The sequence below is a fragment of the Aptenodytes patagonicus genome, chromosome 3 (genome assembly GCF_965638725.1).
Source record: "Aptenodytes patagonicus chromosome 3, bAptPat1.pri.cur, whole genome shotgun sequence".
Classification (NCBI taxonomy): Eukaryota; Metazoa; Chordata; class Aves; order Sphenisciformes; family Spheniscidae; genus Aptenodytes; species Aptenodytes patagonicus.
Window position 1 is genome coordinate 105,328,094 of NC_134951.1, and position 23,129 is coordinate 105,351,222.

The window sequence follows — 23,129 nt, forward strand, 5'->3', positions numbered from 1 at the left end:
AACTGGAGAGAGATGGATTTTGATGGGTGGACTGTTCAGTGGATGAGGAATTGGTTAGATGGTCGCATCCAGAGGGTAGTGGTCAACGGCTCAATGTCCAGATGAAGATCGGTGACGAGTGGCATCCCGCAAGGGTCCGTATTGGGACTGGTACTGTTTAATATCTTCATCAATGACATAGTGGGATTGAGTGCAAGTTTGCAGATGACACCAAGCTGAGTGGTCCAGAGGGACTTAGACCTAGACAAGCTTGAGAAGTGGGCCTGTGTGAACCTCATGAGGTTCAACAAGGCCAAGCGCAGGGTCCTGCACCTGGGTCGGGGCAACCCCCAGTATCAATACAGGCTGGGGGATGAAGGGATTGAGAGCAGCCCTGCCGAGAAGGACTTGGGGGGACTGGGGGATGAAAAGCTGGACATGAGCTGACAATGGGCACTCGCAGCCCAGAAGGCCAATCGTATCCTGGGCTGCATCAAAAGAAGCGTGGCCAGCAGGTGGAGGGAGGTGATTCTGCCCCTCTGCTCTGCTCTGGTGAGACCCTACCTGGAGCACTGTGCCCAGCTCTGGAGCCCTCAGCACAAGACAGACACGGACCTGTTGGAGCGGGTCCAGAGGAGGGCCACAAAAATGATCAGGGGGATGGAACACCTCCCCTATGAAGAAAGGCTGAGAGAGTTGGGGTTGTTCAGCCTGGAGAAGAGAAGGCTTCGGGGAGACCTTATTGCAGCCTATCAGTACTTAAAGGGGGCTTATAAAAAAGATGGCGGCAAACGTTTTAGCAGGGCCTGTTGCGACAGGACAAGGGGGAATGGCTTTAAACTAAAGGGGGGTAGATTTAGACTAGATATAAGGAAGAAATTTTTTATGCTGAGGGTGGTGAAACACTGGCAGAGGTTGCCCAGAGAGGTGGTGGATGCCCCATCCCTGGAAACATTCAAGGTCAGGTTGGTCGGGGCTCTGAGCAACCTGATCTAGTTGAAGATGTCCCTGCCCACGGCAGGGGGGTTGGACTAGATGACCTTTAGAGGTCCCTTCCAACCCAAACTATTCTATGATTCTATGATTCTATTCCTGTATGCTGTATCTGAGCCTGTTATCATAGATGAGTTTGTAGGTACTTTCACACCCCAGAGAAAGATGGTGAGTGGAAGCTCACTATGGGAAAATCCAGCCAGCCCGTGCTCTAGTCCTGAGGGGCCCTTGGGAAACAGAGTACCACAGCTGGGTATGGCACCAACAAAACTGTCCATAGAGGTTCACAGATTGGACACCCCTCCTCTAGGTAATTAATTTTCAGTCTCACAGCAAAAATTCAAAAGAAATAAGAAGTATTTTAACATAGTGGCTGCACTGGAGACAGCAGAACTGTGTTGCTTGGAGGTCCTTTAGGGTGACAGAGCTCTGCCTCACTGTCTGAGCTGTACCCAAACCTGGCAGGAGACTTTAGTTCCAGCCAGCCCATAGAGAAACCTCTAAAGGACACACTGCCCCGCTACATCTCGAGGCCAAAGTCAAACTGCCACAACAGCACAAGGCTGCAGTGAAATTAAATTGCAGTCCCTCACTCTCTGAAACTTTACCATCAGATAAATGACATCACCACAAATTAGGCACTGTGGACGTATATAATTAAGTTAAGGTCAGTCATCTCTACATAGGGTTCTCTAGCTAAGCATAGGATTGTGATTAAAATAAGACTCAGAGCCTTCTATAATTCCAGATTTCAAATGATAGTTTTCAGTGATGTGTCACTAAAAGACACACCGATACTGTGCAAAAATGGCTACACAATGGAGGCTTACTTTGTAGGTTTCTAGTCTACTTGACTAGAAATGGCTTGCTAGAAGTGCCACTTGACTGACAGGCTCTTTTTCGGGATCTAGCTTGCAGAGAAGCCACCCCAGAAAGTGCCTAAGTACCTGGACTAGGAATCTGGTTGTCTGAGTTTAGCTCCTGAGACTGTTACAGATTTCCTGTGTGAACTTGGGAAAGTCGTTTAATGTCAAGGGATCAAAAATAAGAAAGATGGAGAGTAAAACTATTAATAAGGTTAGGCGACTTTTACGGGCGACTGGACCCTGACAGGCTTAGGAAATCCCACAAGGTACTGAACTCTTTTGTAACTTCCAACCCTTCGGACAGACAGAGATTAATTCCCCATCACTACAGCAGGAACGATGCATCCTCTGCCTTAATCTGTTTTGCTTCAGACCAGTATCTTTGACATGCTGACTGCTCTTTGCAGGTAGCAATAGGCAAGGCTGAGGGTCTCAATTTGCTAAGGACATTTTACTGTTACTGAATTGAAATAATGAAATATCATCACAGCCACTGCCCTCAACCCTCAGTGAGGGCACAGGGAAGCAGGAACTTTTCAGCACCTTGCAGTAACACTCATCATTGCCCAAAACCAACTTTTTAAAATGAAGTCTGGAGTCGGAATACTGTCAGACAAGTAAATAGCCATCACTGGCGTATTTTGTGTTCTGAGCCAGATCTCATCAAGTTGGAAAACAAAATAAGCTTATTCTGGTTGGCATAGCAATGTCAATTCATCTGCTCAGGAGCAGCCTGTACCATGAGCAACACTTTGATCATCTCAGCTGTCTGACAGAGATTCTATCCCTTCCTGTCCAATGCTGAGCTTATTTACTCATCTCAATTCATTCTTAATTAGACTACAGACTGATACACAATGCACAATTTCTAATTACTGTAGACCACCAATGCAAATCCTCAGTACCTTAATCCTTTGTGATAATAGCATATACAACCTCAACTTTTCACTGAATTCCCAAGGAATGTAAAATCTTGCTCAGTTTTCCATTTTCTCCTCAGCTGCATAACTTCCAGGAGTATGTTAAAACCATTTAAGTTCTAGGGGAAAATCCTTGTAAAATCTTCTGTCCATTGGTATGGAATCACGTCGTACTGTAAAGGCAAAGCCTACTTGTGCAGGACACAAAGGTCTCTTAAGGGTGAGAAATACCAATAGAAGAAGAACCCTCACAAACCTTTCAACCTTCAGTGTGAAGTTGATAGCTCTTTCCCTGGCCTTTTCTAACAAAAATAACGCCACACGTGAAAAAAAATTAATGTAAATATATAGTGAAAAGTGAGAATACCCAATTTTCCCCCAAGGGAGGAGAGAGAGAAGGCATGTTGGTCATGCTGCCAGATGCCCTAGACAGGGGGCAGACCCTCCACTAAAAATGTAATGCAAGAACCTGCCCAGAATCAGAGAAAACGAAAGGGACAGAGGAATGGCAGCATGACCCACAGCTCACTGCAAGACTCCACAGAGCTGGCAGACCAGGGAGGGGAAAAAGGCAGCAAGAGATGACAAACCTTTTTTTTTGTAGGGAAAATTACACGCAACAGTTGAATCTATCAGCTTGTTCCTGCCAAAAAGAGGGAGACGTCACTAACCTGCTTTCCACTCCAGCTCCTTTCTCACCCCTGCTTCCCAGCCACCTCTTGTCCCTTGCTGATACCCAATGGTGCTCATTAGACTGGAATTCCCATGACCCATCCTCTCTCTTTTTGCCAGGTCAGTGAACTGAACGAGCCTGCAGATGGGGTCTGAACAGGGTCAGAGTTGCCAGACACAAAGTAAGTGACAGAAGTATGCAGCCAGAAACAGGGAAGAGGAGACAGCAGGAATTCCTCCCTCTCAGCCACTGAGGTCAAGTCACCTCATGCAATTTTAAATTACTTGAAGCTACTCAAGCTTCTAGAATATAAATTGTCTTTCAAAGGAAGTCTCTCAAAGAAAGAACAACCTGAGAAGCCCTCTGTGTAACTTTTTGGATTAATGGTATGTTCCAGAACCACACACAGGAGAATGCATTTTTAGAAGATTGCAGCACTACTTGAGTGCAGGAAAACTATCCCTCTGAAAAAGCATACAGAAAATTTTCCTACAGTTATGAAATGTTATCCATTCTTCATTGTTCAATGGAGATGCAAAGCTGGTTTTTTTACTGTGAATTACTAACATCTTTATTTCTATACTTACAGAAAAGCTCCATTTTTCTCAATACTCACAAAACCTGCTTAGGTATAAGATCTCATGGAAGGAGTTGCATGAATGGCTCCTTACCTTTTCCAGGGCAATAAGAATGATAATAGGTCTCCAGCACTGCAGAAATGATCACAGATAATGGAGAAGAACTGTTCTAAGGGAGGACGCAATTCAGAGAAGACTTCAAAGTGATTTTCTTGCAGTTCCCAATACTATTAAGGGGTGATAAAAAAGAAACTTGACTAAAGATAAGACAGATGAAACAAAGAGGGTGAAGATTAAAGAGCTACTAGGAATGGAAAGGACAGAAGTTAAAAGCAAAAAGAAAAGTGATTATCTAAATTTCTTAATGCACAAAGTACTGGGAGATGTATTGAAAGAAGATGTGTCAATCGTTCCAAGAGACACCACCCCTGCTGTGTTTGCTCCAAGAGCCAAACTCATTACCTGGAATTATTATTAGGAAGAGGAAAGAGCAAGTACCCACGGGCTTTCCCTTGTTCAGCTCAGGTCGACCAGTAGGTGTCACAGCAGTCAATGTTATCGTTGTACAGTAATTTCAATCCACATAGGTATCTAGTTTGAAGAAAGCTAAATTACGGTAGTTAAAATAAACCGGGTTTAATTAAAAAAAAAAAAAAAAAAAAAAAGAAGAAGAAGTCATTAGTCTTTTCTATGACTTTCTATCAGATATTTCAAGTATCCTTAAAGAGTCTGGAAAGAAAGCAAACCAAACAGATTGCCAAACATGTCAGCAAATACCACCGCTCTTACACCTGCACTTAGGGCTTTAGTGAGGCATTAAATACTCTGTGCTGGCACAGGTAAAAAGAACAGAGATGCTTACTGCCCCCTCCCCAGTTGTATTAGCCAGCCTAACCGGCATGCAGGGCTGAGGTTTGTTCCCAGACATGCTGGGTCTGTGAACTACAGCTAGCAAACGTCAGGCTGTCATAATACAAACGTAAAGCCAGAGCAGTACGAGTCGCAGAAGGAAGAGAATTTCAAAGCAATTTTTAAAATTCTGTACTTCAAAAGAAATGGAAAACAAACACATCTGAGTGAGCCTCTTGGGTTTAGCTTCTTTTTTCCTGGTGCATATGCTCCAGCAGCAAAACTTTGGGCTGAATGTTTTCCTACCCATCCCCAGCACTAAGGGAAGCAGATGGGCTCTAATCATGCTCCGATATAGCAAAGAAGAAGAAAAGCATGTGATGGCATCCCCCATCATGAGTCTGCCTTTATGCTTGCCAGTCAGCTGTGCACATATAAAGCGATCATGACTTTGTTTGGCATTTCCTCTGGAACATATGGTGATTTACTATGCAGTTTCCAGCATGTATTGACACTGTTTTGAATTGCACTTAAATCCTTCTCTACTACACGCACAAACATAAATACATGTGTTTTGTGTTTAGGAGCATGTCTACCTGATAGCAGAAGAGTCCTGCCAATACAGCAGCTGCTGAAAGCCCTCCTGTCCCCAGTGCTCAGAGGTTTAAGTGGGAGGAAATGGCTTTGTATTTCAGGGGAGACCATGGCAACTTGCTACAAAGCAAGATAGCTTTAAACAGACCACCTGTGCCCAGAGGACCCCCACTGCTTGGCTGAGCACAACACGGTTTATGTTTATCAGCATCCAATCCTGCTCTATCCCTCTGTGCCTAGTCCCACTGAGTAGTGGGTTGCATAATGATCCAAAAATAGATCACTAGAATATGAAAATTATTAGACATACTTAATAATAAACCCTGCAGCTACAACATTTTTCATAGCAGGCAATTGGCTGGCAGGTTACACAATTTAACATCCAAGATGTGAGTCAGAGCAAGAAAGAGGGAAGTTATAAGCACATCAGTTAAAAAGCCCGACAGATTTAGGCAGTGCTCAGTTCATTACCAAGATACAGCAACTGTGACAAATGGATCTTCAAAAACTGTGCAACTTTGGAACAAGTTAACAGTTTTCTTTTCCCACCAGTAACTGAAGAGACCATCCAACAGCTAATCTTATCATGCCAGAAAATACACTTTTTTTTTCAAGCAGCATTAATATGAAGAACATAAGTTAGATTTAAGAGTCTGGATTTTCACTCAAATTTCATAAAATCAAGAGAAATATCAAATAACACGTCCTGTGAAACACCAAGATTGGAATATTCTGTTATTGTATGTTTTTCTTAAAACAAAACAAGAAAACTCATTGGATTGTGTTGTCTGCTGATCTTTACATAGTCATATTTGTAACACTCTTGAAACACTGAAGAGAGGAAACATAGTTTGTCTTTTAAAAGACAGAAGTAACTCCAGTGAACAACCTTTTAGCCCTTCACTCCTAAGGAAAATAACCATACTACCTGCAAGATGCATCTCATCACGAAAATGTAGTTACGTATAATATTAGATGGGGCTCTACTTCACCTTGCTTTTAAGAAGCTATTACCATTTGCTGTTCTCAGTGCATAGACTCCACCTTCTTTAACACAGACAAAGTAAGAAACCCTACCAGAATAAACCAGTATACTGAACATACATTTACTTCTCCAAGGAAAAGAGATGAGAAAGAATAAACTACATATGGCAGATGTTCAAATGTTAGTGCTTTTGCTTTATGCCTCACCAGAAGACGCTGGGATAACATGATACAGGCAGAATGAGAGCCTGTGTAAACCTGAATAGAACTGAAGTTAAAGGAAAAAAAAGTAAATATACTATTGCTATTTTGGTGGTACAAGAACTAAAACTAATTAGGTGAAAACAGGTTATTAAAAGCACTTTTAGAGCCTGAAGAAGTGTCACGCAAGCAAGAAGTCTGCCTTTAAACGTCTTATCTTAGAGTGCGTTAAGCAAGCCAGATAAGAAGCACTCATGATTACTCAAGGTCCTCGGGTTACCGGTTCACTCACCTGAAGCTCCCACGCTTCTAAGAAAAACTGCTGACTACTGGCTTCGAGATCTGAGAAAACTTACCAAGGACCAAGAATGACATGAACAAGAGCGCTTCACAGTATCACATTCAGTCATCGAAACATTGATTTCAACAGTGGCCTTATCAGTTAGATTTATAATTTAAAATTAGACTACTGTTGTCTTCCAAAGCCCCTGCTCCAATCTCACCTAATGCTGCATGCACACAGATCCCCACTTACAGGAGGTAAGAAAAAGCTTCAGTGTTCTGCATTAAATTGCTTTCTGGAGACAAGTCATAGCCTTGTAACTCAGGCGCTCACAATGTAACTCACTCCAGGTTGTAGGGGGGAGATGTTCTCTGGAAAGCGTAGGTTTCAAGGGAAATCAGAGTGGGATCTTCTGCCTGGATGGCAGCACTAGAATCATAATCAAGGAAATAAAAGGAGTTTGATGGAACCCTAACAAGCATGAGTCAATGTATTTCAGGCTTGTTTGCCATCAGGAAAGGCAGAGACGCTGTACCAGTGCCCAATAAAAAGAGCAGTTTAATTTCCAAGGTCTAGCAAGCAGCTTGTTCCAAATCTGTTGTTTGCTTCATTGGAGTATAAAACAAAATCAAAATTAAATCATTTGTCTGTTTCTCTAAATCACTTAGGATGTCTAAAGGCAATTGAAGCTTTTTAATAGAAAACAAAGAATATTTGTATTGCAAAACAATCTTTACCAATGAATATTATGCTATTAAAGTCTTTCTGAAATCTTTTCTTGTTCACTCTCTGCATTAAGTGCAAGTTACAATATCTATACCCTAAATAAAAAATAAAATGGGAAGCTTTCTAATGCAATGATGATTAGAATGTCCTAAGATAAGCATGTGGGAACAAAAGAGTCACTGATCCAGCAATAGCCAAATAGCTACTAACATTAGCTACCTTTACACTACACCCATTACAAAGGTAATTTGTTTAGCTTATTATTATTGTATTAAAAGACTTCTTCCCACCCTACTCCCATCTGCTCACTCTTGCCTTACTGACCATGCAGAGAGTTGATTTAGCATGTACAAAAATAAAGGGACTAGAAACCTCTGGTTAAAGAAGGATCAGGAAGTTCTTCAATAGAAGCGTTCTCCACTGATGTCAGATCCATTTTAGGAGGCTCTCAGCCATGAGAACTATTTCTATTTGTTTGTTTGTTGTACAACTGCATGAACCACAAAATACCCTGCACTGAACTGTGCTGGATTTCAAAGCAACAGTTTATGCTTTGAACAGTTTGTGCTAGAAACCTCCAAATAGCTCAGAAGAACAGTAATCCTTTTTAAAAAGCTTATTTTCTTCCAGATCAATTAATGTTGACACTCCTACAGTAAAATTAACAACATTCAGTGTCATACTGGCCTTTCAGAACATTCCCGAGTACTGCATATGCAAGATGGCCTCAGGCTGGAGCACGAATGTTGTCTTCTCAGCTGCTGCCCCAGCCTGGTGTCTCCAGCAGGCTCTATCTGGTCAGTGCATCCCTGAGAGGGCACCTACTGCCATAGCTACCACCACCCCTTGCAGCTAAGCCAATTTAGTCTTTAATACACACGCTGCTTGTCCACTCCATGAACACTGCCATAACACAACGCAGGCCTATGGACGGGGTCCTGCCTAGCTCTGCTACCTGCCAGCATCTCTTCAAGCAAGGTGAGGGGAATGGAGAAAGAAATCGGAACCAGGAGGGATCCAGATCTCTGAGAGGTCAGCCTTCCTCATCTGCCTCCCTAGGCCCATCAAGGGCCGCACCTGAAAAGCCAACCACCGCTGACCTCTAGGTGCTTGTCCCAGCAGACCTGTTTGCTCACATGGGGCAGAACATCCCTTCTCTCCCCTTCCTCAGGCTCTTGGCTCCAGCACTGTCTCCTGAGAAGGTGCTCTCACAACTCAGCAATATGACACGGCTCACAGAGCATGAGGGGTACTGGCTGGCTGATTGGACACGGCTGGCCCAGGTCACCTTCAAAGGCTGCTCAGAAGGTGTGGGGCTCACCTGCTGGTGGGCAGAACAGAGCAAAACACACATGCAGAGTAAAGCTCAAGGGAAAACGTGAGCTGGCAGCATGCTCAGGCAGGGGTAGGCAGCGTGGTATGCTGAGACTGGCTCAGCACATCCCAAGCGCACACACAGTTGCTAAGTGAGTCTGGGTAGTCTGACAAACCCACATTCAGCACTCATCCAGCAACTGTGGAGCAGCAGCCTCCAGCTTGATCACATGTTGTTTCTCTAAGGTGGGAGGGCTTCAGGATGCAAGTGTTCTATCTCTTCTGGTCCTTAAAGCAGCTTTGTCACTCATGTTCACATGGGAGGAGCAGGAGCAGCAGGATCAATCATGCACCATTTGGGTTACCATGTGGAAATACCAATTAAGATTGCTTTTGATGATCACCATGGCACAGGCCCAGCAGCACGGCCTGCCCAGTGGGAGAGGTGGGCTCCATATCCATGCCACACAGCTTTTGAAGCAGCATGTTGGGTACCCCTGGTTCTAGGACGCTTTGTGGTAGTAGTAAGACGCGATGCAGCCTGTACCACCGTGGTCTCATGGCAGACTTTCTAGAAGGCACTATGTTGGTAGGGTTAGACTTGGGTACTAGAGCAACCTCGGATACTACGTCATCCAGATAGCTGAGAAAGTACCTCAAGTGCAGTAATGTCACTGGAAGGCGCTCCTGACTTCTTCATCTCCTTCTGTTGGCTGTTTTAATAATATCCCCCGGGGATCATGAGAGCATAGATGTTGCTGTATTGCAACTTCTGTTGGCAGGAAGGGGTGGCAGATAGGTTGTCAAATGGTGTAATCAGAAGCGTTTCCTTGGTGGCCAGCTAGGGGGAAAGCTGGTGAGTAAGACAATCTGAGGTTGCCCTTTATTGCTTTTATTGTGTCCACCTGGTCTAGGAAAACACTGAAAGAGAATGAGCTGCCTCTGTCCCCAGTCACCTACTGCTGTCCTATAGCTTTGTGGATCACACACCACCAGCTGCTCCATTCATCCAGTTTTTTCCACCCATCTCCATGGAGAGATACCAGATGCTCTGCTCCACTCCAACCTCTTTCTCTGTTTAACCTGCTTATCTACTGAGAGGCTCTCTTTATACATGCAGTATTCACCAGGGGAAGAGGGACGAGCTTGTGTTCCAAGTACCATTTTACTAGTCTCTCTTGGCAACCTTGTCCTTGTTTTTGCTCACTCAGTTGCTCCCTTTAGCACACTTTGTATGTACTATTAAATACTTACTATTCATACGGTGCCTTATCTTTCGGACAGAGAGCAGACACAAAGGGCTTTTACAAGACTGCAGCACAAAATTAGAGTCTGCTCTTCCACTACACATGGCATAATTCAACATGCTATGCTACATGCAAGTTCTTCTACACTGTGTAGAGCATATGGTTACAAAATCCTGGTTCTGCTCATCATCATCACTGAGAGACACTGTACAATCCAGCAAGTCACTTAATCCTCTACATTTGAGTTTCCCTTCACATAAGGACAAGAAATTATTCAATATCTTATTAAAAAAATAAAGAAATAAAACCCCACATGAGATCTTTGGATGAAGTGCTCTATTTGTATACCTTAAAATCTTCAGTAAGGAAATTCCCACATGTAAGAAAATGACAATATTATTAAACGTAATCTGGTAGGGGCCTTATAATTCTACAAAGTATGCCTTTCTAAACAGCTCTGTGGTGACAATGATGGGGTTTGGAAAATCTTACTGATTGGAAAATGTGGTGATCCAAGCAATATGCAATATTTAATGATAGATTTTTCAGAGAGCACAATAAGAAACACCCCCTCAGTATTTTTGAAGTTATGCCTTCATATCACTAACAAATATGCTAGATATCATAAAAATAACAGGGCAATAACAAATTTAGACAAACTGTCATAAATTTCTGAAATATATTACAAACCAGAAGCCACAAGTTTTTTGAACTCCCTTCATGGCCGCATCTGTTTTACAGGATGTTTTGGGTGTGAATGATGAAGGTCATTTATGAACTGTCCTGATTGTCAAAAGCAAATTACATTTTTGAATGTTACTGACAAAGAACATCATAATGCTTTTATGTTAAAGGATAGAACTGTTCCCAAATGACATCCCAAATAAAAGCTTTTCATTATTGCTTCTTCCACTTACTCCAATGAATTTGTCATTGGACTAACTGCCAATCTCCTCTTTCGGAAAGGGTACAGGATAATCACTGAAAGCATGTAAGCCACTGAACTACCCGATACAACTTTTACTCCTACAAGACTTGCCGCTTGAGCAATTTGAAAAATGCAGGCAAGGGAAATCAAAGGCTAATAATATGTTTCTAGACCATACCAAAGTTCTAATAGCAAAGCCAATATCCATTGGTTAGAGCTAACGCTATTTTCTTCCTCTACTACTGCTTTGTATCTTAACGTGAGCAAAGGTTACAGCATCCTCATATTTCATCTCTAGCCTAAGCCGTCTGATCAAGTATGTGATGGAAGTCAACAGTAATTTTGTTTTCGTTAATCAAGATAATAACTGGCCATAAATAACATCTTTTCTGTAACTGTGAAGTAACAGTGAAACCTTGGAAAACAATTAAGAAATTGCCCATCCCCTTACTTAAAGTAAGACTGTAACGTGCCTCACTTCTGCAACAGTGCAAAGAATGCTGGAGTTTACATGATTTATTCAAACTTTGTACAAAAAACAGGCATCAACCTTGAAGATTGGAGAGACAGATTTATCTATTCTGGTCAACCTGGGTATACTATTAGCTCTTTTTAAAGATCAATGTTCTGAGGTTTTTGTGGGGGTTTTGTGTGGGTTTTGGGTTTTGGTTTTTTAAGAATAAAGGAAAAAAAGATTTCCAAAAGGGGAACATAATTCTGCATTTTCACAGAAAGACAATGCTTATGTCAGTTTACAAAGTAAATCATCCAATGCATTACAAAATTATTTTGGCAGAAATTTTCTTGGATGCTCTGATGTCAGCTGTGTAAATGAATCATAAAATAATTTTGTTGTGTGGTATATTTATTACACAGCATATGGGAGAAATGACCAAGCGTGAAGTTCATCAGAATGGCGGAAGCACAACCTCTGAAATTTTAAGATGAAGGCATAGTACCTTTAGATGAATTGCAAGAAAAGGCCGGGTTGGGCTGGCTGCATGGTTCCTGGGGACACATGCTGGGGACCTGGTGTAGATGTGGTTTGCCAAAGTCACAAAGACTTGGAACAAGGCATATGTTGAGCGTTTCCCTTTCTGCATTAGGAAAAGACCCCAGAAGATGGTGACAAAAAGAAGAAACACCTAACTATATGGTAACAAAAGCACATAGTATTCAAGTCTCAAATATTATTTTAATTGGGTGTCAGGTTTTCATATTCATAACGCTGTACTAATTAAAAATGGATTTAGCAGACTTAGCTCCTGATAAAAATCTGGTGAAAACATTATGCAGTCTCACAGTGGCATAGAGAGACAACGGATTTGGACCTGTGGTTAATTAAGATCACTTCATGTCCAGCTGCACAGTTGTTTGTGGATAGCGCTATTCCCGCTCCAAGTCCTATATGGACAGCATTTTGGGATACTGAGTATACTCAGAATAGCCTACCACTGTATGCTCCTGCTTCAGCTGAGGTAGATATTACTGAACTCAGTATATATATAAGTGCCCTTACACAAGATACGGAAGTTCACACCCCATTTTGGCATGTAATAGGTAGAAAGAGAAAATGAATGGGAATGAAAAAAAAGTGATAGCAAGAGGGAGAATACTGACAGCGTTTTGAAGTGGAAATTTAGAAAAATTACTCTAAAAACACGTAGTACATTCATTTGCATAGGGCTTTAATATTTTACGTCAGTGTCAGGTATAACATTTCTCTTTGAAAATCTGAATCCAAACAGGTGTTTGACACGATAATGCGCTTCCTTTTGAGGAAGGAATCATACACAGTTTGAGGAAAAAACCAGTTGCCTGCTGCAAAATTAATACCAAATAAAGAGGGGCTGATTCATGATCCTACTCTCAAAGTATTTCAGTAAGTTCTTATACTGAGCCACAGCCCAACACAACGCCCTCCTTACCACTTGACTTTAGCTGTGGCAATAGTCAGTAGCTACGGTCATAGCAGGTTATTGGCAAGGTGCCCTATCAAGTTTTGTTTGCAGTTGGTTCATTCCCATGATGGTAAATCTTACCACATTTCAAATTCAAAAACTTTCACAAGGCCACACCTAATAGTTACTCCACTTCACGTTCAGCAGTCAAACACTTCAATGTCACACTGGAATGGGCAGCAGCCTGTAAAGCAGGTTGACATCAGACACCACGTTACCTGTGCGACTCTTCTGCAGCAGGCTTGAGACTAAGGAATGTGGTACGCTCCTGGCTGTATCCCCCCAGCAAGATACTTGTTCAAAGGCAACTAGAAGGCTGATTCTCAAGGACGGATACAGGAAAAACATCAGGTGTCTAAACATGTAGGATAGTTTGACACAAATACTGTGGGCACCTCCCAGTGTTCATAAATCAAGCTCAGAAACTGCTTTGTTCCACACAAAACCTTAACAGCATTTGTCACATTTAAGGTGAGCTACTTGTTTTATGCCCATCATGGTGCATACCAAATAGAGTCCTTGGAGGAGCTGTGGAGACCCGGCTCAGGTACGCAAAGAGGAAAAGGACCTCCTTCATCTCGCTGTCCAAGAGCTCACAGGACAATAAAGGTTTCAACATTTAAGCAAGAAAACAGAGGATCTGTAAGTAGGGTTTGGTCTGGAACAGGGATCACAAAGTCTCTACACAACATTAGGAGTAACCTCCAGAATTTTATTCCTTTTTTTATAGGGGACAGTTATTTCAGCTTTCATTGGACAGCTGAAGAAAGGACCAATCCGATCACTTAGATTAGAGTTTGATTGCTCAAGGATGTAGGTTTGCCATTGTAACTCAGCTTTCGTACTGCACAGCTGTCTACATTCTCTCTCCTTCATGGAGTGCCTTGAACGGGTTGAGTGTTTGGATTTGCAGCCCTATGAGTTCGGCTTATAGTGACCTCGGAGAAGACCAGAAGATCAAAGCTGTTATGCCAGGAAATCACACCCTTTTAGTAAGAGTTTGTCCTAGAGTCAGCTGCTTCCCAGACCACAGACACCAGAAATCATATTTAGAGTTGAAAAAAAATAATCTAGGAGGGTATTAGGTCACTGTTCTGTCTTTTGCTTGGTCAGTAATGCTTCACCGTGTATGAAGCACCAGGGTATATCAGAAAAATACAATCACCAGGGCATAGAGGTTACCAAGGCATTGACATAGTTAGTGCAGTTATAATACGATAGAACATGGTGCATACAGGCAAAAAAGCCTGGGCAACAGCATTTGTATATTAGAAAAAGTGCATAATATTTGAATTACTTGAGAGATTCAGCAATAGGCCAGTCATTATACATATATATACACATGTACACAGACAGAGATGACAGGCACCAATAAAAAATATATTTTATTTTTTAAATTAGAAATACAGAGAGATTTTGAAACTCTGGCTGCTCAGTCATGGTAAGCAGTAGAAGATAGACTTCAAGCTTTGGAGAAAGGGTAGGAACTCTGAATTCCCATGGAACATCCCCTTTCTCTTTGCCAGCACGGTCCAAAAGTGGACTAAGGCACCTCAGTACACTTAACTGTGAGCAGGTGGTAGTGCGCCATACGCATATTGAAAATGAGAATAACACACTACACAGACAGGCCTCCCTTGTGAATCCGTATTACACTTCTATTTATCTAAGTCAACGCAATAGTAAGAAAAAATATGAGTTTAAACTAAGGACTGATCCTTCCTACTCTAAAAATACTTGTGTGCATTTCACTGTTTTCACAATGAAGACCAGATCCCCAGACTGCATAAGAGCAGTTACACTGTCTTTTGGATTATCGTCTTCTGTCCCTGGTGGTGGGCCAACATTTAGAATTTCCCCAGTTCCTAGGAAATTAATTTTCTATTTTAAAAAGGCTTAGGGGAGCTATTCTGGGGGATCCTCATTCACACTAAGTAACCTTTATCTATATTAAAGTTATTTCTAAGCTTTAGTCTATGTGGGTGGAGGAGGGTAAAAATCAAAGCAATGCATTTTCTTCTGTTGGGATAAACAAGCTGATGTGGGTGGTTGTGCATGTTAAAAATGAGAGAAAACCCTTTTCTAATGTTAACTTTCTATTACTCATCTGAACATAGCTTCACAAAAGCCAAATGTGCCTTTTTTTTTTTTTTTAAGGATTAAAATAGTCTGAAAACAAATTTTAATTTAATTCACCATCAACCTTGTTAACTGTATTTTTCATCTACTCGGAATAGCTTTACCATATATGGAAAGACTTTATGAACACTGTACAGATTTTGAAAAGGTCACAATTTTTTTCTTTTATATTTAAGGCTATTTTAAGGGTCATTGAGAAAAAAACCCTTTCAAAAACAATTCAAACAGGTCTACTCAAAGCGTGATAAAACAAACAAAAGACCAATCCTGCTTCTGGATTAATGAATGAAGTGCTTAACTTCAGTTTCAGGATGACCAGAACTTGTTCCATTTACCACATCTTTTTTCCAAGTACTGACATATAATTGGAATGTCTTTCATTGACATAACATTGACATAGTTTTCCATACTTAGAAAACACATTCGGAAATAGCTCAAATTCTGATTTTATAAATTCAGTCTGTACAAATTTAATTTCTAATTCAGTGATCAGAACACAAATGATAGTTAAGTATTTAGTGACCAACGTGGGAAAACCTATAAATCTATGATAGCACAGAACAGGAAATATTCTCTTACTGAAGATACTCCAAGGCAGTTATGGTTTTAGTATCAGCTTCATAAAAGAATCGTATTCTTCCATTTTAAGATGAATTGTAATTCAAAATTCACCCTTACCAGCTCTTCCATCAATTTATTTTATTAACAGTTATTAATACCTATTGATCACTAGGTTACTTTTAATGGGATTTACTAGTGAAGGACCTATCAGAATTTCAACAACTTAATATTCCTTCGGGGAAATACACATCTTGTTTCGTATGGCATACTAAGTTATTTCTTTATAACAATTGTACAGACATCATACTACAGCATCTAAACGTATGAAAAATTGCTCATTATTCATAGCAGGAGAAGGGATCTCAAACAAGTGATGAATTCATCAAATCAGTTTAGAAGGGATTAGTCATTTAAGAGCATTTTAAAGAAGCATTTTGCTACTTACCCACATAGATTAATCCAAATTACAGCTAAAATTTACATGAAAATGTATCATGTACTGAATACAAGCAACAGAACAGTTTTGTTGTCTGTATTGGGTTTACGTGGCAAGGATTTGGTAGCAGTGGGGCTGCAGGGGTGGCTTCCGTAAGAAGGCACAAGAAGCTGTCCCCATGTTGGACAGAGCCAGTTCTAGTTGGCTCCAAGACAGACCTGCTGCTGGCAAAAGCGGAGGCAATCAGCGATGTTAGTAGCACCTCTGTGATAACACATCTAAGAAAGGGTAAAAAACACTGCACAACAGCAGCTGAGAGAGAGAAGTGAGAATATGTGAGAGAAACAACTATGCAGACACCAAGGTCAGTGAAGAAGGAATGGGAGGAGGTGCTCCAAGCGCTGGAGCAGAGATTCCCCTGCAGCCCGTGGTGACGACCATGGTGAAGACAATGGTGATGCAAGTTGTCCCCCTACAGCTCATGGAGGCCCACGGTGGAGCAGGTATCCACCCTGCAGCCCACTGAGGGGAGCCCATGCAGGAGCAGGTCTTCTGGCAGGACCTGTGGCCCCGCGGGGGACCCACGCTAGAGCAGTCTGTTCCTGAAGGACTGCACCCTGTGGAAAGGACCCATGCTGGAGCAGTTCTTGAAGAACTGCTGCCCGTAGGAAGGACCCATGTTGGAGAAGTTTGTGAAGGACTGTCTCCTGTGAGAGGGACCCCACGCTGGAGCATGGGAAGAATGTGAGGAGAAAGGAGCAGCAGAGACCAAGCATTATGAACTGACCTCAACCCCCATTCCCTAACTCCCTGCACTGCTTAGGGGGAGGAGGTAGAAGAGTTGGGAGTGAATCTGAGCCTGGGAAGAAGGGAGGGGTGGGGGGAAGGTGTTTTTTAGATTTGTTCTTGTCATTATCCTACTCTAATGAATTGGTAATAAACTGAATTAATTTCCCTAAGTCAAGTTTGTTTTGCCTGTGATGGTAATTGGTAAGTGATCTCCTTGTCCTCATCTCAACCCACCAGCTTTTGATCTTATTTTTCTCCCCCTGTCCTGTTGAGAAGGGGGAGCAATAGAGCGGCTTGGTGGGCACCGGGCAACCAGCAAAGGTCAACCCACCACACTGTTAGAACTTCTTAGTTAATTATGTCTTCTGTTGTACATATACATCCCCACTGTGTAAACTATTTGTCTGTAGCCAGATCTTCCTCTCTATAAGCATAGGACCCTAAGGCTCAAGGCCATATAGGTTTCAATAGAACTGAAATAACTTCAGAGTTTAAAAGTTTTGGAAACTAAACTTTAAGATGATGTTTCTGAAAGGTAATAGAGTTACTGTGGCCTGAACACTTACAATCACTGTAGAAATATGAATGTTAAATGCTTGCAGTTGGTCAAATCCTCTCCAACTCTGGGTATTAAGGCTTTACCTGAAGGGGTCCAACAAGCTGCAGGAGAGGAGAAGGAAGAAATCCAAGGGCACATCCTCCTCAGAGCATGGGGTTTCAACTCATTGACAGTCACAACACTTAAATTATCCATAGCAGACGTGCAAACCTAACAACAAGCAAAATGCCTCAGAGCATTTTCAGTCCAGGGTGTAAAGACTATTAGCACAAAAATCTGTGAGCTAGATAAGCAGTTATCTGTTAGAGACAGACAAAAGTTAAGTAAGTTGTCCAAGGCCAGAGAGAAGATGCAAAAAAGCAATATGGAATCTACCAATGAGGAAACAGAATAAAATAAATTTTGCTTAGATTGGCATGGCGAAACAGGGAATATAAGAACATTCAACTACTTAAACAGCTTTTAAAAGGCAGCATGGGAAAAAAAAAAAAAGAGTTGAGTACTTAAGTGTTTGTTTACACTTGGAAGGTTTTTTGGAAAATGACAACTTTGCCTCCTGGCCAGCTAATATGGCATAACTCCCAAGCCACAGACCCATCCATACATCTCAGTCATATCCAGTGTCCTGGGTTTTCAGTGCTGTAAGACACATGCCAGTCAAGCATCAAACCCCTCTTCCCACAGGATTTGTGGAATTATTCTGGTGAGTACAAAACCTGGAGAAAGAAGCAGGCTCTCAGTTTGACCATTTGTGCTGGTTTTGCCTAGGGTAGAGTTAATTTTCTTCACAGCAGCTAGTATGGGGCTATGGTTTGGATTTGTGCTGGAAACAGCGTTGATAACACAGGGATGTTTTCATTACTGCTGAGCAGTGCTTGCACAGAGTCAAGGCCTTTTCTGCTCCTCACCCCACCCCACCAGCGAGTAGGCTGGGGGGGCACAAGAAGTTGGGAGGGGACACAGCTGGGACAGCTGACCCCAACTGACCAGAGGGATATTCCACACCGTATGACGTCATGCTCAGCATATAAAGCTGGGGAAGAAGAAGGAAGGGGGAGATGTTCGGAGTGATGGCGTTTGTCTTCTCAAGTAATTTTTATGCATGATGGAGCCCTGCTTTCCTGGAGATGGCTGAACACCTGCCTGCTGATAGGAAGGAGTGAATGAATTCCTTGTTTTGCTTTGGTTTTGCAACTGTCTTTCTCTCAAGCCACGAGTTTTCTCACTTTTACTCTTCTGATTCTCTCCCCCTTCCCACCAAGGGGAGAGTGAGCGAGCGGCTGTGTGGTGCTTAGTACGACAGCATTCTGAAATCCATCATCAAATGGGTCAATATTCTAAAATTAAAACCTTTCACTCTTCTCATTTTAAGAAAGCTTTGTTAAAAATCTTCCAGCAATTCAGTCTTCCATAACAGAAAGAATTCTGGGATACCATTTCGAACCTATATCATGAAAAAGAATTAGAATACTTGTCATGCGGAAAGGCAGAATACAAGGCCATGGATTGCTTCTCTGAAAACAACCTGCTGCCAAGCCCCCCGAGATTTAAAATCAAGGCTTGAAGCACTCCTAGCTGAAATGTTTGATCTGAGAGAGGTTCTCTCTCTAGTTAGAGCTTACAGTATAAGAAGAAGAAAGGTGAAGCTAATGCTGAAGAGGAAAGCACAATTATATTTTAAAATTGCTTTTAGAAAGAGGTGGTGGGAGCCCTGTCCACTGGCATAGTTGGAATGGCATAGAATAAGCACACCACTACATGCACAAAAGCAAGCAATCTTACACCGGCAGGGAGACAGACTACTCTGTTGCAATCACTGCTCTCTCAAGAAATATGTTCTGACTAGGAGCTTTGGCTTTAAATCACTAAATCATGCTTGCTTTGTAAAAATGCAGTGTTCCTTGCAATTTCTTTCAGTCTTACAAAATCCCAAATAACATATCTACATCCTACTGCATTCCTTCTTTTATTCCAGGACACAAATTTCAGCTTCTGGAAAAGCTACTTGCGCTTTCTATCATGATACTCCAAAGCATTCAGAATTAGTCATTCAATCTCTATCCAGGCTAAAATGGCTTACTAGAGAAATCTCAGCTTAATAAATTATGTATAAGAATTCTCTCTTTTATGTAGCGTGTGTGATCATTTGAGCTATAACATCATTTATGGCTGCAGCAGAATGAACTGAGCAAATACACTGTGGTACAACCCAGTGTAAGTTAATATTGGTCACAAAGCTCATACACATGGAAAGAAGCAACTGCCAAAACCAGAACGCTTGCAAGTGCTGCCAAAGGCCTTTCACATTCCTAAAGAAGGTGCCAGCAAACTTGCACCTCAACACGAGCAAAAGACAATGACAAGTAGCTGTCATGCAAGCTTCTCTCTTCTTACGCTTCTACTAACCCGGAGCTATGAAGTCCAGGCTGGAAAGCCAGAAGTGTTTAAATATTTGTTGGGGAAACACAGACCTCCGTCCAGCTTGTGAATCCTGCTGCCCTCCAAACCTGCAATATTTCTCTTTCGTCTAGCACACCCTCCATAAGGGTGACTTTGTCACTTGACCATCCCACATACCCCCAGCAACTACACTCTGGTTCCTCTCCGAGATTCCAAAAACAGAGAGAAACATCAAGTTAACCTGCTTTAATTTCACAACATTGCTACAGCAGGAAGTGCTCTGAGAAATCCTGCCAGCTTCCTTTCAGGTGCAAAGCCCTTGAGTCTGACATACAGCCACCTGCAGCCACAGACTGCAGTTCCAGTTTCTTAAGATGTTGGAGAGAGAGATGTAGCAGCAGATGATTCTCCCCCTGCTTCCAGTTAGATGAAATGTCAACGACTGGCAGAAGAAAGAGTTAATTAAAGGTCTCCTTTCTCTTTCCTTTTAGGAAAAATAAAAAGTTTTCTAAGTCTGAGCTCCAGCCGGAGGTAACTAGACAGCTAATAACTTCAGGAGGGATTTTAGTTGCTTGAGGAAACCGCTTGGGGAGTCACCTGGCAGTGAGCTGACAGTTTTAGAAAAGAGGATATTTCACCAGTGGTTGTCAAGAAAGTGAGTGAAAGTTTCACAGCACAGACACAGACAGCCACGGCATGCCAGGGACACAGCACTGGAAGAGTCTCCCTCAGCCACAAAGTCCTCAGATGTCATGGGCAGTAACATTTCATTACTGCAGCCCCGTTCTAGGGAGGGCAGAAAGGGGACACACAGACAGAAGCGTCATGCCCTCCCAGCTCAGCTGAAAGCACATTCAAGACCGGTAGGAAGAGCAGCACAAGGAATGGAGGGAAGATGCTTTTTACTTTGCCTAAATCCAGCTCTAGAGTTAGCTAAGGTCAAGACCACTTGGTTTTGGTACCTTACAATGTGCCTGCATGTCTCCTTATTTCTGTCACAGTCATTAGCAGGAGGATCCAGACCCCAGTAAGTGTGGGGGACATCTGTAAGGTCAGCCCTGCTCCCTGGCACCGAGGGGTCTGGGACAGGGAGTCCCATCTCCATGAGGGAAGGGATCACTGGAGGAGACCCAGCAGCCAAGGAATATGTGAACATAGTGAAGGAGTGGACCAATGCGAACTCACTTAAGCTGAGTGAAACTTGGCTAGAAAGCACCTTGCACTATGCAGGGAGACTCAGTACCATGGCCAAGTGAAGACATATGCACCCTGGAAATGGGGACACCTCAGAGGAATAACCAAGTCTAAAAACATACACGAGATCCTTCAGGCAAAAAAATCCCCAAAGCTGCTTTTTCATGTATTTAGAATCTGTATGAATATATTTGGGATGAATATACAGTATCTACACTTCAACTAGTTGAACACTTTTGGAGCCAGAGATGAAACTGTTTATTGAAATGAAAAGTGTAATTCTGGTATTTATATTCCAAAGGATATGCAATACATCACAAACATAACTCACAGAAGGTACCGGTTCATCTGAATTCTACAAAATTCCATTTGCAGAAATAGACCAGGAGAAGTGTTAGAAGCGACAGGCTGGGGAGCTATTTCTATAAAAGATTCACAGATATTTAAACCAGATTAAATTCTAAACTCTAAAAAGTTGCCTTTTAATGTGCATTATCTGCAATCTCTAAAGTAGTGTACCTTCTATGCATTTCCAAAAGCATATATTATTTACATTACTTAACTTTTGCATTCTGATTGCAATCAGACTTCTTTCAATAAAGTAAATAAAATTAACAGTCTGTTAACCCAGAACCATCAAACTCTCACTTCCATTATCAATCAACGCCACTTTTCTGCTGACTGCAACTCAATTAAAATCCAATTATTTGAATAACTGGATGGAAATTGCTATCATAAAATGTACCTTTTTATTAGGAACATTTTGTGTAGAAAATTGACAGCACAGGAATTACGATACTGTGGTTAAAAAGTGTTTTGTCACCTGGGCTGGGAAAAGCTACGCCGATGAACATGGAGGGAAAGAGTGTCACTTCTGGAGTAGGCATTTGATTCTAAAATTGGGACTTTTGGCTCAGAGCAGATCCAAAATGATGCGACTCTGCTAGCGTTACTGTGAGCTTTAAGTGAGTTGGTCCTTCTATGCCTCCAAGTTTGTTATTTCTACTGATGTTAAAAAAAAAAAAGTAGTTATATATTCTTAGAATATCTTACCACATTACCCACAGTGTTATTTTAAAATATGCCAGTCAGTGATACCGATGCTTTAGGTGATCTCAATACCAAATTCTTTAACTTCTTTTATTTCTTACATTAATTACACCAGGTAAGAAGCTGGTTTTTAAACTTAGTTTTTAACAGGACATCTCTTAATCTTCTTGCAGCTGTATATCTTCTCCTTGTCCTGCAGGAACTCAATGCCATGTGAAAAAAATGTCCTATGAGGAAATCCTCAAGTATAAATTTGCTTCTTAGTTTTTAATTAAATCAATTTTCTACCAGAGCTTTGATTTATTTGACCAAAGTGTGGATAGCACATTCTTCTTTGCCCAATACTGAAAAGCTGAATTCTTTGACATTGATAACATATGCAGACAGAAAACATCATCACACTATTTTAATTTCAGTATGCCAACTATAGGTATAAAAAATTTTTTTTAAAAAAAATTGATACTCTAGGCTTAAAGTCTAATTTTACAAAACAGACTTCAAAGATGAAAAGGTTTCTATTTTTTCAGGTGTATTTATCTAGGACTTACTTGGCACCTGGAAGTTACCATGGAGAACTGTTTTTAGGAACAAAAAAAATCTCCTATCAAACATATTTGTTTAGCTGATCTCAAGTATCTTTATATCATAATATTTTAAAGCAAGTATAGGTGCTCCAATATATTTATTTTCAATGTAATATTATTGTCTTCTACATCGCATCATAAAATCATATCAACTGAATTATACCTACTACAGTTTTAATAAATTTCTACAGAGGTGGTTCACTGAAGATTACACAGGGAATTTAAAATGGGATATTAGGTTATGATGATTCACGTTTGACAAAATAACTTGAACTGGCACGCAGGAAGAAATGAAAAAAAGCCAAAAAGTCAAGGATAAGA

The 23,129-nt window shown here is 41.5% G+C and overlaps 1 protein-coding gene across 1 annotated transcript in view; it reads right to left on the minus strand.

Moving 5' to 3' along the window:
* KCNH1 (potassium voltage-gated channel subfamily H member 1) overlaps window positions 1-23,129 on the minus strand; it is a 194,927-nt gene that overhangs the window by 55,999 nt on the left and 115,799 nt on the right. The window lies entirely within an intron of this gene.